Source organism: Lichenostomus cassidix, chromosome 19 (assembly GCF_008360975.1).
Source record: "Lichenostomus cassidix isolate B80296 chromosome 19, HeHo_3.0, whole genome shotgun sequence".
In the NCBI taxonomy this organism is placed as follows: domain Eukaryota; kingdom Metazoa; phylum Chordata; class Aves; order Passeriformes; family Meliphagidae; genus Lichenostomus; species Lichenostomus cassidix.
The window spans coordinates 5817893-5831313 of record NC_139499.1 but is presented as its reverse complement, the minus strand read 5'-3'; positions in this window follow the sequence as shown (position 1 = coordinate 5831313).

Below are 13421 nucleotides of genomic sequence, written 5' to 3'. Positions count from 1 at the left end.
AGAGCTTTTTTGCCTCTCTGCCTGCACATCCATGGACACACAAATTCATGTTTTGTGTTGTGTTGGTGGGTAAAAGGCAGCTCTCCTCCAGCCCCAAAGAGCTGCAGGCCCTGCAATTGTTCCTAAAACCCCAAAGTCTGACTCATTTCGACCCACAGACCACGAGAACAGCACAGAGCCCCAGTGACCTCACTGAGGCTTGGTTCTGCTTTGCAAAGGTTCTGCACGTGAGCCAAAACCCCACCAAACCTGGGTGTCTTCCCCCCAAAATACACCTCGTGGGCCAAAAATTCCATTTCAGTGCTTCAGTCTTATCGAGTCATCATTTCAGGCCTGGAGCAGCAACCCTGTGCCCCAAAATCCTGGGGATCCTCAGCAGCAACCCCACCTGACCCTGTGCCCCAAAATCCTTGGGATCCTCAGCAGCAACCCCACCCTTAGCCCTGCTGACACCCCCAAGGAAAGGAAGGAACTCCCAGCCCCAAAATCCCCTGGGATTCATCCCAGAGCCTGTTCTTTCCTCCCACCTGCAGGTCTGTGGTTCAGCGAGAAGCCAGCCAGCTCAGTTCAGCTCTCCAACACAAACATGAAATCATGGAAAAGGAGCAGAAAGGGAAAGCCCTGGCAGGGCTGAGATCCCCTGCTCCCCTCACCCCTCCAGACACAGCCATGGAAACAGAGCATGGAGGGAAAAGTGTCCTCAGGTCTTTAGGGACATGGAGAACCAAATCCAGCCCTTCCCTGACTTCCAAGCTCTTCCCAAGGCAGTTTGTGCATTTCCTACCTCTTCCCAAGGCTATCAGTGCATTTCCAAGCTCTTCCCAAGGCTATCAGTGCATTTCCAAGCTCTTCCCAAGGCTATCAGTACATTTCCAAGCTCTTCCCAAGGATGGCTGTGCATTTCCAAACTCTTCCCAAGGCTATCAGTGCATTTCCAAGCTCTTCCCAAGGCAGTTCATGCCCAGCCCCCGGGATGGGGTGGCTTTGGCAGCCCAGGCTGCAGGATGAGCACTCCAGGCACCCCTGCAGGTCCATCCATTCTGGATCCACCCTGTGGTGATGGCTGATGATGTTTTGCCTTTTCTTTTTATTCACACTTCTGTACGTTTTTATACCCTTTTTTGTCTGTTCTGCACTCTTTGCACACTCTTTGTACCCTCAGCCTGCATGCTTGTAGTTTTTGCAGTCTGATATTTTAGCTCAGTTTTGGGGTTTCTGCAAGGCAGAAACACCAAATATTCACAGTAGGAACTGAGAGAGCCCAAAGGTATCAAAAACTTGAGGTTTCAACCTTGGCTGAAGCCTTTTCTCTGGAATATTTTTCTGGAATATGTTTCATAAACTGGGCTCTAGCCTCATTTAGGGGGTGATTAGAATAGGGCAACAATTAACTCATTTATTAAGTTTGTTACTGGGGGATTCTAGACAAATATGCTGATTTGCAAAGTCCATAAAAATTGCAGATGTGCTATATGGGGAGTGCAGCTCGGTGTGTTCCACCTTTGGGGAGCTGTGCACCTAAAATCCTATTAAAACCCTGAAATAAAACCCTTTTACTCCTATCAAAACCCTGAAGTAAAACCCTTTTACTCCTATTAAAACCCTGAAGTAAAACCCTTTTTCCCCTTTTAACAGACTCTGCACCATATTTCTACCAACCCAAAGGCAGCAGAACAGCACCATTCCCATCCCCTCAGGATCCTGTGAGAATTCACTCTTTTCCCACGTGGATTGAAGCCACAAATCTCCTCTGCTGCCCCAGAGGGGCTGAAGGGTGAGGAAGGAGCTTTGAACAGCAGCCCCAGCCCTGGGTAAATAAATAAACAAACCCCAACCTTTGCCCTGCTGACACTTCTGTCAGCAGGGCAGGGAGTTCACCCACGGCTCCTGAGATTATTTATGGGGCACAGGACAAAGAGAAGGGGGAAAAAAACCCCAAAAAAGGCAGGAGTGTGGGGTGTGTTGTGCCAAGCGAACCCCAAGAGCTGCCAGGCTGGAGGAGTTGGATTTGGGGATTTATTTTCCACCCCTGAGGGATCCCCAGGAGCCCCCAGGGCAGCAGGAGGATGAGCTCCAGGCTCATCCCTCAGCAATCTCCATCCCTTTCACATCCCCGTTATTCCCTTCCCCATCCAGCTGCAGAGCCGAATTTGCCGTGGCACACAGGATATTCCAGATGTGCTCAGGACATCCCAGCCAGACCCATCCAGAGGGGGAAAACATGATCCCAGCCCTGGGCTGTCCCTCAGAGCTCACTGAGCTGCTCTGAGCACCAAAATCTTCTGCTAAACTCACCAGCAGATCCACAGCCAAGGGGCATTTTCCCCTGAAGTGCAAATTCCAAATTTATCTAAAGGGTTTTCTTCTTTTTTGTCAACTCCTTTCATGCTTTTTGGGATGTCTGGTATTGGGAGTGAGTTAGGAAAATCCTTCTAAAAGGAGCTGAAGTTCCTCAAAGTTAGTTAGATAAATTTGCAAACCCAAGTTCCCTTCCAAGCAATTCTGCCGTCACTGATAGGAATTGGGATTTTTTTTTTTTTTCCGTGGCTAAACCATTTTAATTCCCATTCCTGGCACCGAGCTGGCTTTGCTGGGGGCCACCAAAAAGTGCCACCAAAAAGTGTCACCAAAAAGTATCACCAAAAAGTGTCACCACCACCTCACCCCAGCAGCTTCTGCTTCTCCTCCACTCACTCATGGAGCTTTTCCCTTTAAAAAAACTGAAATTCCAGCAAAGGTTTGACTCATCTTCCAGAGAATTCCTGGGGGGAATGTTGGGGGATTTCTTGGTTCAGGTTTTGGAGTGGTGGTTGGTTGGTTTGTTTGGGTCTTTTGTTTTGTTTTGTTGGGGTTTTTGTTTGTTTGGGGTTTTTTTTGTTTTATGGGTTTTTTGGGGTGTTTTTTTGGGGGTTGGTTTGTTTGTTCGTTTTGTTGTTTTTTGGTTTTTGGGTTTTTTTTTTTGGCCACTAATGAGTGTTTAATCATTGAGCCCAATCAGAAGAGCAGAAAAACCTCTGCAGGATTCCAGCAGCATTCCCCCAATCCACAGGGCTGGGATGCCTGATGGATCCCCTGAACCCCAACAAATCCCTGGGCAGCAGCACAGCCTCCCCACCCTGAGCCATCAAACCCACACAAACCCTCCTCCAATCTATTTTCCCAAATTCAGCCACTTTCCCCTCTCTCTCTCTCTCTCTCCTCCCAGATTTCCCACGCAAAATATTCCCATCCCAGCTCAACCCCTGAGCAAAAATAAAAATCCCCTGAAGCTGCAGGAAGCAATCCATCTTCCCCTCCAGCTCTTTTCCCTCTCCAGGATCTGGATGCTGGATGTTTATAAAACCCCAAATCTGTTTACTCACTGTCCCAAAGTTGTTTAGGATGAGGTTAAAGCTGCCAGAGATTTTTCTGGAGTCGCCTGGAAAATCCACCCTTTGCTTCCCTCCTGGTGGGACTGAAAATTCCTTGGGGAGTTTCCTTCCAGTGAGGCTGGAGTAGGGAAAGGAGTAGGGAGTGTTTGTGGGGGAATTTGGGGAGTCAGAGCTGTGGGAAGGGTGGTTCTGGATTTTTCCTGGGGTTTGTGCTTCCCTGCCAGGCTCCCCAGAGCCACGATGGGATGGGAGCAGCAGTGCTGGAGGAGCTGAACCATGGATTCAGCTGGGGATCTCTGGGCAGGGAAACCCCTCTGGGAGCAGCTCTGCTCTTGGGAAGTGCTTTTCCAGGGTGGCTTTTCTGGGATCCCTTTGGCATGATCCCTTTTCCAGGATCCCTTTGGCATGAGCCCTTTCCTAGGATCCCTTTCCCAGTATCACTTTTCTGGGATCCTTTTGCCAAGATCCCACTGCCAGAATCACCTTTCCAGCATCCATATCCAAGGTCCCTTTCCCAGGATCTCTTTCCCATGTTCCATTTCCCAGTGTTATTTTTCCAGGATCCCATTGCCAGAATCACTTTTCCGGAATCACTTTTCCAGGTTCCATTTCCCATTATCCCTCTCCCAGTATTCCTTTCCCGTTATCACTTTTCCATCATCCTTTTCCTATTATCCTTCTCCTGGGATCCCTTTTCCATCACCCTTTCCCATTATCTTTTCCCAGGTTCCATTTCCCATTATCTTTTCCCAGGTTCCATTTCCCATTATCCCTTTCCAGGTTCCATTTCCTATTATCCCTTTTCCATCATCTCTTTCCCATTATCCCTTTCCTGGGATCCCTTTCCCATCACCCTTTCCCAGGATTCCTTTCCCATTATTCCTTTCCCATTATCCCTTTCCAGTATCCCTTTCCCATTATCCTTTTCTGGGGATCCCTTTTCCATCATCCCTTTCCCATTATCTTTTTCCAGGTTCCATTTCCCATTATCCCTTTCCAGGTTCCATTTCCTATTATCCCTTTCCAGTATCCCTTTCCTGGGATCCCTTTTTCCATCACCCTTTTCCAGTTTCCATTTCCCAGTATGCCTTTCCCAGTATTCCTTTGCCAGGATCCCCTTCCCATTATCCCTTTTCCATCATCCCTTTCCCATCACCCTTTTCCAGGATCCATTTCCCATTATCCCTTTACCATCACCCTTTTCCAGGTTCTATTTCCAGTATCCCTTTCCCATTATCCCTTTCCTGGGATCCCTTTTCCATCACCCTTTCCCAGGTTCCATTTCCCATTATCCCTTCCCATTATCCCTTTCCCATTACAGCCCCACAGCCCCGTGGAGAGGCAGAAGCTCCCCCAGCCAGAGCCAAGAGCCACACTCCCTCCCGACTCAGCTCCCCATGCTTCCCAAAGGCTTCCCAGAATCCCAGAGAGATGTGGGATGGATAGTTTGGAGGGGCTGAGCCCAGATCCCTGCGGGTTAGCCTTGGGAAGAGGAGGGATCTGTTATTGGGGAGTTAGCCGTCTGGTTTCCATGTTTCCTGGGATTAAACACTCTGTGCTTCCGAGTTTCCCTTTGGGATTAAATATTCTGTGCTCCCGAATTTCCCTTTGGGATTAAACACTGTGCTCCCGAATTTCCCTTCGGGATGAAACCCTCTATGCTCCCTAATTTCCCTCTGGGATAAAATGCTCTACCTTTGTGCTCCCTAATTTCTCTTTAGGATTAAACACTCTGTGCTCCCTAATTTCTCTTTAGGAATAAACACTCTGTGCTTCCTAATTTCTCTTTAGGATTAAACACTCTGTGCTTCCTAACTCCCTTTTGGGATGACAGACTCTGCTTTGTGCTCCCTAACTTCCCTTTGCAATTAAATACTCTGTGCTCCCTAATTTCCTTTTGGGATTAAATACTTTGCTTTTCTGCTCCCGAATTTCCCTTTGGGATGAAACCCTCTATGCTCCCTAATTTCCCTCTGGGATAAAATGCTCTACCTTTGTGCTCCCTAATTTCTCTTTAGGATTAAACACTCTGTGCTCCCTAAATTCCCTTTGGGATTAAACACTTTGTGCTCCCTAATTTCTTTTTGGGATTAAATGCCGTGTGCTCCCGAATTTCCCTTTAGGATTAAACACTCTGCTCCCTAATTTCTTTTTGGGATTAAATACTTGTGCTCCCTAATTTCCCTTTAGGATTAAATACTTTGTGCTCCCTAATTTCCCTTTAGGATTAAATACTTTGTGCTCCCGAATTTCCCTTTAGGTTAAACCCTAAGCTCCCGAATTCCTGCCCCATTCCCTGCCCTTCCAGCCCTCCCTGGATCCCTTTCCAGGGGAACACAATCACCTCTCCTCACCCCAGCCCCGAGCAGCAGCAGCTGAACTCCAGGGTTGTTTCTTGGGAACAAACTGCTCCAAATCCTATTTGTGCAAAGCTGCTTAACCCCCTCGCTCAGCCCTTTTGTAGGGCTGGGGGGAAAAATGGGGTTTAAAAGTTGGGTTTGCCTTCAGCTCTGCCCCTGGAAGGTGGGATTGCAGAGGGAGGGAAAGGTGCAGCTCCCTGGATTGGAATAATTCAGGGAGAAATGATAATTTCTGGGCTCTGGGGCTGGAAAGGGAAATAAATGCCAATGGGAGGGGAAGGCAGAGGTAAATCCTGGTGATTTCAGCTGGGTTTGTGGATTTGGGATTGGGGATGGTCATGGACTGGATTTATCTGGGATGGAGGGACTGGCTTCAAGGTTTGGGTTGAAACTCTCAGGTGAGACAAACTCCACCTTGCCCAGCCTACCAGCCTAATCTCAGTTTAATTACAAAATTCTTACCCTAATTGTTTCAACTTTGTTAAAGCTGAATTGCTCTATTTAGAGAATAAAATCATTCTATTTAGAGAATGAATTTTTTTATTTAGAGAAAAAAATTATTCTATTTAGAGAACAATTTTTTTAATTTAGAGAATTAAATCATTCTATTTAGAGAAAATTTTTTTTTATTTAGAGAAAAAATTATTCTATTTAGAGAATGAATTTTTTTTATTTAGATAATTAAAATTATTTTATTTAGAGAATTAAATAATTCTATTTAGAGAATAGAATTATTCTATTCAGAGAATGAAATATTTCGAGGGAAGAGTGCTGTGGCACCTTTTTCCAAGCAGGAATAAGATCTCAGCACCTCTGACACCAAAATCTGGATTTTCCCAAAGAGATGCCATGGCCCACTTTATTCATAAAACTTAAAACCCCCTTTTTTGAGAAGGAATAAATAAAATATTCTGAGTTTTCACTTCAAATCTCTCCAGCATGGGGTAAAACTGACCAAAACCCCAAGAATTCCTGAATTCTGGGATCAAGCTTTCCAGGAAAGCTTGGAGCAAATGGGATCTTTGGGATAAAACCAGCAGGGAAAACCTCGTGTTGTGCATTTCTGTTTTTCCTGGGAAGAGGGGGAGGGAGGCAGCTGGAAACATTCCTGAATAATCCAACCCAGATGGGAAATGTGTTCCTGAAAGGAAAATGTGGAATACGAAGGGAGGGAATGCAGAAAGGCAGGAATGGGAAGAGAACAACACAACTGCAGGTGATGCCCAAATCCCATAAAAGCCAAAAATTTGCTCTTCCTAATTGAATTATTTAATTTTTTTCAGCACAGCCAGGATTGTTTTTCTCATCAGGACAAGAAAATAACAGCACAGACACAGTGGAGGTGAATAGAAGGGGAAAAAAATGCATTTTAAGGGAGAAGGATAATGGGATCAGGAGGGGCAGGATGCAGCTGGAGAGCAGCCAAACGGATTTTGGGGCATCCAAAAATTTGGGCACCTTAGGAAGAAAAGATGAGCTGTGCAGGTGATCCCTAACCCAAAAATCAGACCTAAAATTTAAGGAAAATATGAAAAAACTGCTGAGAAATGTGGATCTGCCTTGCTCAGCCTCTCAGGGATCCTCAGGAGGTGAAATTCCCCTGGAATGGGAAGCAGCAGGTTTTAAAATGCAGATTTGGAGGAATTACAAGCAGCAACCTCCAGCGCTCAGCAAAATGAACATTAAAGCCACAGAAAAGCTCAGATCATCAGCCTTGCTCCAACCCCTTTCCAAAAGTTTTTTTCAGGTTTTTTCAGGCATTTTTGGGGTTTTTCACCATCAGCTGGAGATAATTTCACAGCTCCTCCACCTCCCAGAGCCTCTTTTCCCTGAGAATCTCTCCCTGGAACAAGCAGAGACTTTGGGATTTATCTTTTTTTTCAGCCCAAATGAACCCAAAAGCCCCGAAAAGGTTCAGCAGGGAGAAGAGAAAGCTCATCAGGCAGCAGATGGTGACAATCCTGGGCAATCTGAGGCTCCTTCCCTGCTTAGTCTTGGCCTTAATCTCCATCAGATCTCTCTCTCTCTCCTGGAGCAAAGAGCTTATTTTGCACCCTAAGGAGATGAGGCTGTTAAAACCTGCAGCGTTGCTATTTCCAGACCTCCCCAGCCCCAGTGGGTTGTTTATTGAATATTCCCAATCCCAACCTGCTTCCCACCTGGGATAACCTGTGGGTCCTTTGGAGAGAAGAGCCAAAGCTCTTCAAAGTGGTTTTCAGTCCTCTGCGGCCTCAAAATCGTTTTTTCAAGGTGTGTCAAAATCGTTTTTTTCAAGGTGTGCTCACGTTTTTGGAGATTTTAGAGCCAGGTTTGGGAGGTTGGACAAGAACCAAGTGCTGGGGGAAGGAAATCCATGGGGAAAGGCAATCCTCTGGGGAGGATTTCTCTCCCTCTGCTGCAGGATCCATGGATGTCCCATCCCTGGGAGTGTCCCAGGTTGGGTCAGACAGGGCTGGGAGCAACCTGGTTGAGCTGAAAACGTCCCTGCTGGTGGCAGGAGGTGACACAAGAACCTCAAGGTCCCTCCTGACCCAAAGCATTCCGTGATTTGCAGGGATTGTGCAGCTGGAATTCCACATCCCACCTGAAAAAAGGACATTTTTTCCATGGACACATCACCCCAGGAGCTCTGGAACGCCAAGGGACACAACTTTGGCTGTAAATGGGAGAGAAAACTCCTGGGAGATCTCCACTCTCCCTGCTCTCCTGGCTGCCAGCACTGGTGTTCTTATCCATGAAATTCCTGCTGCTCTGGAGCAGGGATGGAGCTGGAGAGGTGGATCCTGGGGGAAAGTGCCAGACCTGGGAGCCTGAAATGGCACAGGGAAGGAGGGAAGGAGGGAAGGAGGGAAGGAAGGGAGGAAGGGAGGAAGGGAGGAAGGGAGGAAGGGAGGAAGGGAGGAAGGGAGGAAGGGAGGAAGGGAGGAAGGAAGGGAGGAAGGAAGGGAGGAAGGAAGGAAGGAAGGAAGGAAGGAAGGAAGGAAGGAAGGAAGGAAGGAAGGAAGGAAGGAAGGAAGGAAAAGGATGGAGGTGACTGGAAAACTTGCAGGAAATGTGGGAATTTTTAGGTCCTCAGTCACAGCAGGGTGGCCTGGCTTGGGTGCTCCATGTCAGGATTTGTCAAAGCTGTGACAGCCCAAAAACACCCCAAAGAGAACCCAAAACCATCCAGAGACAGAAGATTTCACAGAAGATCTCTGGTTTAAATGATTTTTCTGGCTCTGCTGAGGAGCTCTGTTGTGGCTTTGGAAGCAAATAAATCACTTTGCCTTCCCTTTACATCCCTCCACAAATAAATAATTCTTTTTTTACAAGTGATTTTTTTTTTCTTCTCTCTGCAAACCAAACAAATAAATCACTTTACATCAGCCTCAAAAATGCTCCCCTGCCACTTCCAGACCTCTGCCCTGGCACGATGCAGATCCCAACCTTCCCACATGGCAGGATTAGTGAGTCACCCTCTGCTTCCAGCACCCCTGCAAACCCAACAAATTAAATTAAACTCCTCTAAAACCCTCCCGGCATCTCCCAGGGGGGTTAAACCAAATAAATCCCAATTTTTCAGTTTGCCAGGGGGAAAAGCAGGGAGAAGTTTGGATGAGGAGCTGGCTGGACATCCAGCTCCGGGGAGAGTTTCCAGGAATTTCCAGGAATGCCGAGGGCTGAGCTTTCCTGGCAGCTCTGTGCAGCAGCTGGAACCCTGCAGGCTCGTGGCTGGAAGTGACTGATTTTGGGGAAATGAGCAGCGTGAGGCCCAGGGGCACCCTGTCCCTGCAGGGAGGGGAGATTCCCAAAAATCTCCCGGCAGCGAGGTCACATCTGGAATTGCAATGGATGGGAAAATTACAGACAAAGCTGTGTGATGTGAAATGAGGGTGGAGGAGAAGGAGAAGAGGAGGAGAGGAGGAGGAGAAGAGAAGGAAGAGGAGAAAGAGAAGGAGGAGAAGGAGAAGGAGAAGGAGAAAGAAGGAGGAGGAGGAGGAGGAGGAGAAGGAGAAGGAAGACAAGGACAAGGACAAGGAGGCATCAATCCTAAAAGCCCCAGAGGACACAGCACCCCAGAGCAATCTCCCCAGCAGGACCCTGCTTGCTCTCCTGGGCTCTCCCAGCCCTGTGCTTCCAACAACATCAACATCTGCGAGCTGCTCCCAGGAAAATGTGGCCAAAAATAGCAGCCACGTGCTGTCCTTGAGAGCCACCAACTGCTGACCCCAGCGAGGTCACTGTGGGACTCACAGGGACAGCACTCTGACATCCCACAGACTGCTCCAAGGAGGTTCCAAACCACAGCAGGAGGGACTCAACCCCACCAGGAGTGCTGGTTTTGGGGAGTTTTTGCTCTGAAAGCCTGGCTCTGTTCAGAGGAGCAGCTCACCCCACTCAGCAGAGCCTCCCCAGGCCTGGCCACATCCCTGTCAGCCTCAGAGGATAATCCTCCTTCCCTGGGAGCTCTGATCTGATCATTAGGGCATTCCCAGATCATTGAGATATTCCCAGATCATTAAGATATTCCCAAATTATTGAGATATTCCCAAATTATTGAGATATTCCCAGACCAGCACAGCACCAGCAGGACTGGGGGGACTCAGGGCTTGTGGCAGCTCAGGGGAGGGGAGCAGAAATGCCTCCACCCTGCAGGGAACACTGCCCTGTCCTGTCCACCCCATCCCATCCCATCCCATCCCATCCATCCCATATCCCATCCCATCCCATCCCATCCCATCCCATCCCATTATCCCATCATCCCATATCCCATCCCATCCCATTATCCCATCCCACCGGCAATTCCCAGGCTCCATTTTGGTTCCAATTCAGTTCCAACAGATCTCTTTCCGCAGCTGCAATGCCACAAACGCCTCGCTGTCATGCAGCAGCAGCACATCCACCCCAGGCTGTCTCAATCCCGCTCTCCCAGCCCTGCGCTTTCCCGCAGCTCTGCCCAAATCCCGCTCCTCAGCCATGTCAAGCGCTTCCCCAAGCATCCCGCCCCTGCCAGGACAACCATTCCCAGGGTTTCATTGAGCTCCTCCCCGCCTGCAGCAGCCCGGGCAGACAAAAGCAGGCGAGTCCCGGCTGGCTGCGCTCCTGCATTCCGGGAGACTCCTTTGATCTGCTGTCACTGTCACCATTGTCACCCTGCCAGCCTCCAGCTGGGCCGGGCTGCGAGGAGATGATGGCGACTTTGGGCTTCCCTCGCCCCACAGCCTCTCGTTTGTTCCACACGCTGCCAGGGGAGGGATTTCCCTCCGGAAAACTCCTTTCTGACAAACAGTCTGCATCCCTTCCGAGCACGAAATTCCGTCACCCTGGAGACGGCAGAGCATCCCTGTGGGAGCGACATTCCTGCCGGGAGCTCTCCCGGGATTCGGGAAGGTTTCCTACAAACCCTTTTATCCACGCACCATGAAGTGCCATAAATAATTCCAGAGCCAGGAGTTCGCCGACAGCCTCAGCTTCGTTCAAAGCCAAGGCAGGGAGGAGAGGAATTCCCAAATCCAGCCGGGAAACGCGGGGATTGTGGATTTAAATGATGGAGGAGGTGTGGGGAAGCTCGAATTTTCCAATTATCTGCCTAATTGCTGTTGGCTTCAGGGAGAAGTTAGGCACAGAATTAGTACATTAATATTAGTCAGGGAATGTCCTGGTCTGGGAGTGTCCTGGTCAGGAAATGTCCTGGTCAGGAAATGTCCTGGTCTGGGAATGTCCTGGTCTGGGAATGTCCTGGTCAGGGAATGTCCTGGTCCTGGTCAGGTTTTGCTGCCAGCAGGGATCTGAGCCATCACAGTGGAAAAAGCACATTTCTACCCCAAATATCTCTGCTGATATGAATTCTGAATGACGACAGGCCTGTGCTTGGTAACCAGACCCAGGATCAGCCCCGGGTGATGACTTTACAACAGGGAAAAGCCAATCCTCTGGAATTGCTCCTTTAATGCAGAGCAGGAAGAGGTTTGTCCATGGCTCTGACCTTTGCTCGCTCAGCCCTGTGCTCAGCAGGCTGGAGAGCCACAAGTTCAATTTATTCCTCACGAGTTTCCTGCTCTTCCCTTTCCCTGCCTGCAAGCAGCACCCGGGAAAAAAGAAAACAAAACCCAAACTCACTCCCCAGCTTTTCCCCAGGCAGCTGGGGATGCAGCTGTGGATAAATCCAACCTGGCTGGAAAATCCCCAAATTCACTGTGCACAAAACCTGAGCACTGCTGAACATCACCCGGAGCCAGAGAGCCTTGGGGATGGAAACCCGCTGCCGTTCGGGGAACTTTGCATCCCTCCCAAAAGGAATCTCCTGGTTTTTGGGGATTCCCTGCCGAGGAGCTGCTCAGCAGGGCGGGAGGATCATCGCGGCACTGCTGCTCCTGCACTCGACAGACGCACCGAGGGGTGTCCCCTGGGCTGGGGGATCCCCGAGGACACCCCGGGGGTGTTGGGATCGCTGGCTGGAGCATTTCCCCTCTCCGGACCCGAGCGGTGTCCGGCTGGGCCCGGCGGGGAAAGGACAGGCGTGTGCCGCCACCCAGCGGTGTCCGGAGGGGACAGCCGGGAGGGGACAGCAGGACAGGGACAGCCGGGAGGGGACAGGCGGGAGGGGGGACAGCCGGGTGGGGACAGCAGAGCGGGGACACAACCTGGACAGGGACAGCCGGGAGGGGACAGCCGGGAGGGGACAGCAGGACAGGGACAGCCGGGAGGGGACAGCAGAGCGGCGACACAGCCGGGAGGGGACACCAGGACAGGGACAGCCGGACAGGGACAGCCGGATGGGGACAGCAGGGAGGGGACAGCCGGACAGGGACAACCCCCAAACCCTCCGAACACAGGGATCCATTCCAGTCCCTCTGTCCCCAGGATTTCCCGCTCCAGGATCCCCCTCCATCCTCAGGATTTCCCCCTCAGGAATCCCCGCCCCGAGATCCCCTCCAGCCCCTCCACCCTCAGGGATCCCAGCAGAGCTGTAAAAGCCCTTTAGAAAGGAGAACCACAACCCAAGCAGTCCCAGGAACTCATGGAAAGGCACAGCGAGGGCCATGGCCCTGCCCTGGGCAGGGATAACCTCGGGAATGGTGCTGAAGGTAAATCCCAACCCACAAAACCCTGTGAGGCTGAGCTGTTCCCACACACCTCAAGGTCAGGCCCAGACTGACCCCAGAAAGTTGGCAAACCTGCCAGAAAGGTTCCACAAAGGATCCTCTGTGTGTGCAGCTCCTGAGCATCCTCCAGGAGAGCAGTGAGGCTCAGCAACCCAAACCTGAGAGTCCCCAGGTGAGAGCAAACTAACCAGAGTTCCACAGAAAATGGGGCTCTGCCTTCAGCCACAGGTTGTTCCTCTCAGCCAGGTGGAGATTTGGCCAGTGCTGGAGGGAAAAAGAGAATTTCCAACCCAAATCCCATCAGCTGCCTGCCCCAGGGAACTCTGGAGAGTAACATTTCACTGAAACTCTTCCTTTCCCACCCAAAGCTGCAGCGATTTCCTCACAGAACGAAGACACTGCTGGTGATTTGCAGAGCTGCTTTCCTGTCATTCCCAAATATTGGGGACAAATTCCCAAACATTGGGAACAAATTCCCAAATCTTTGGCAGAGAGCAGCTGCTGGGAGGAATTCCAGCCCTGCTGGCTGATGGCAGTTCCCATCCCAGGCTAGGAGCTGACTGCAAATAGCACCTTTTTTTACCAGATTTTTTACCAGATTT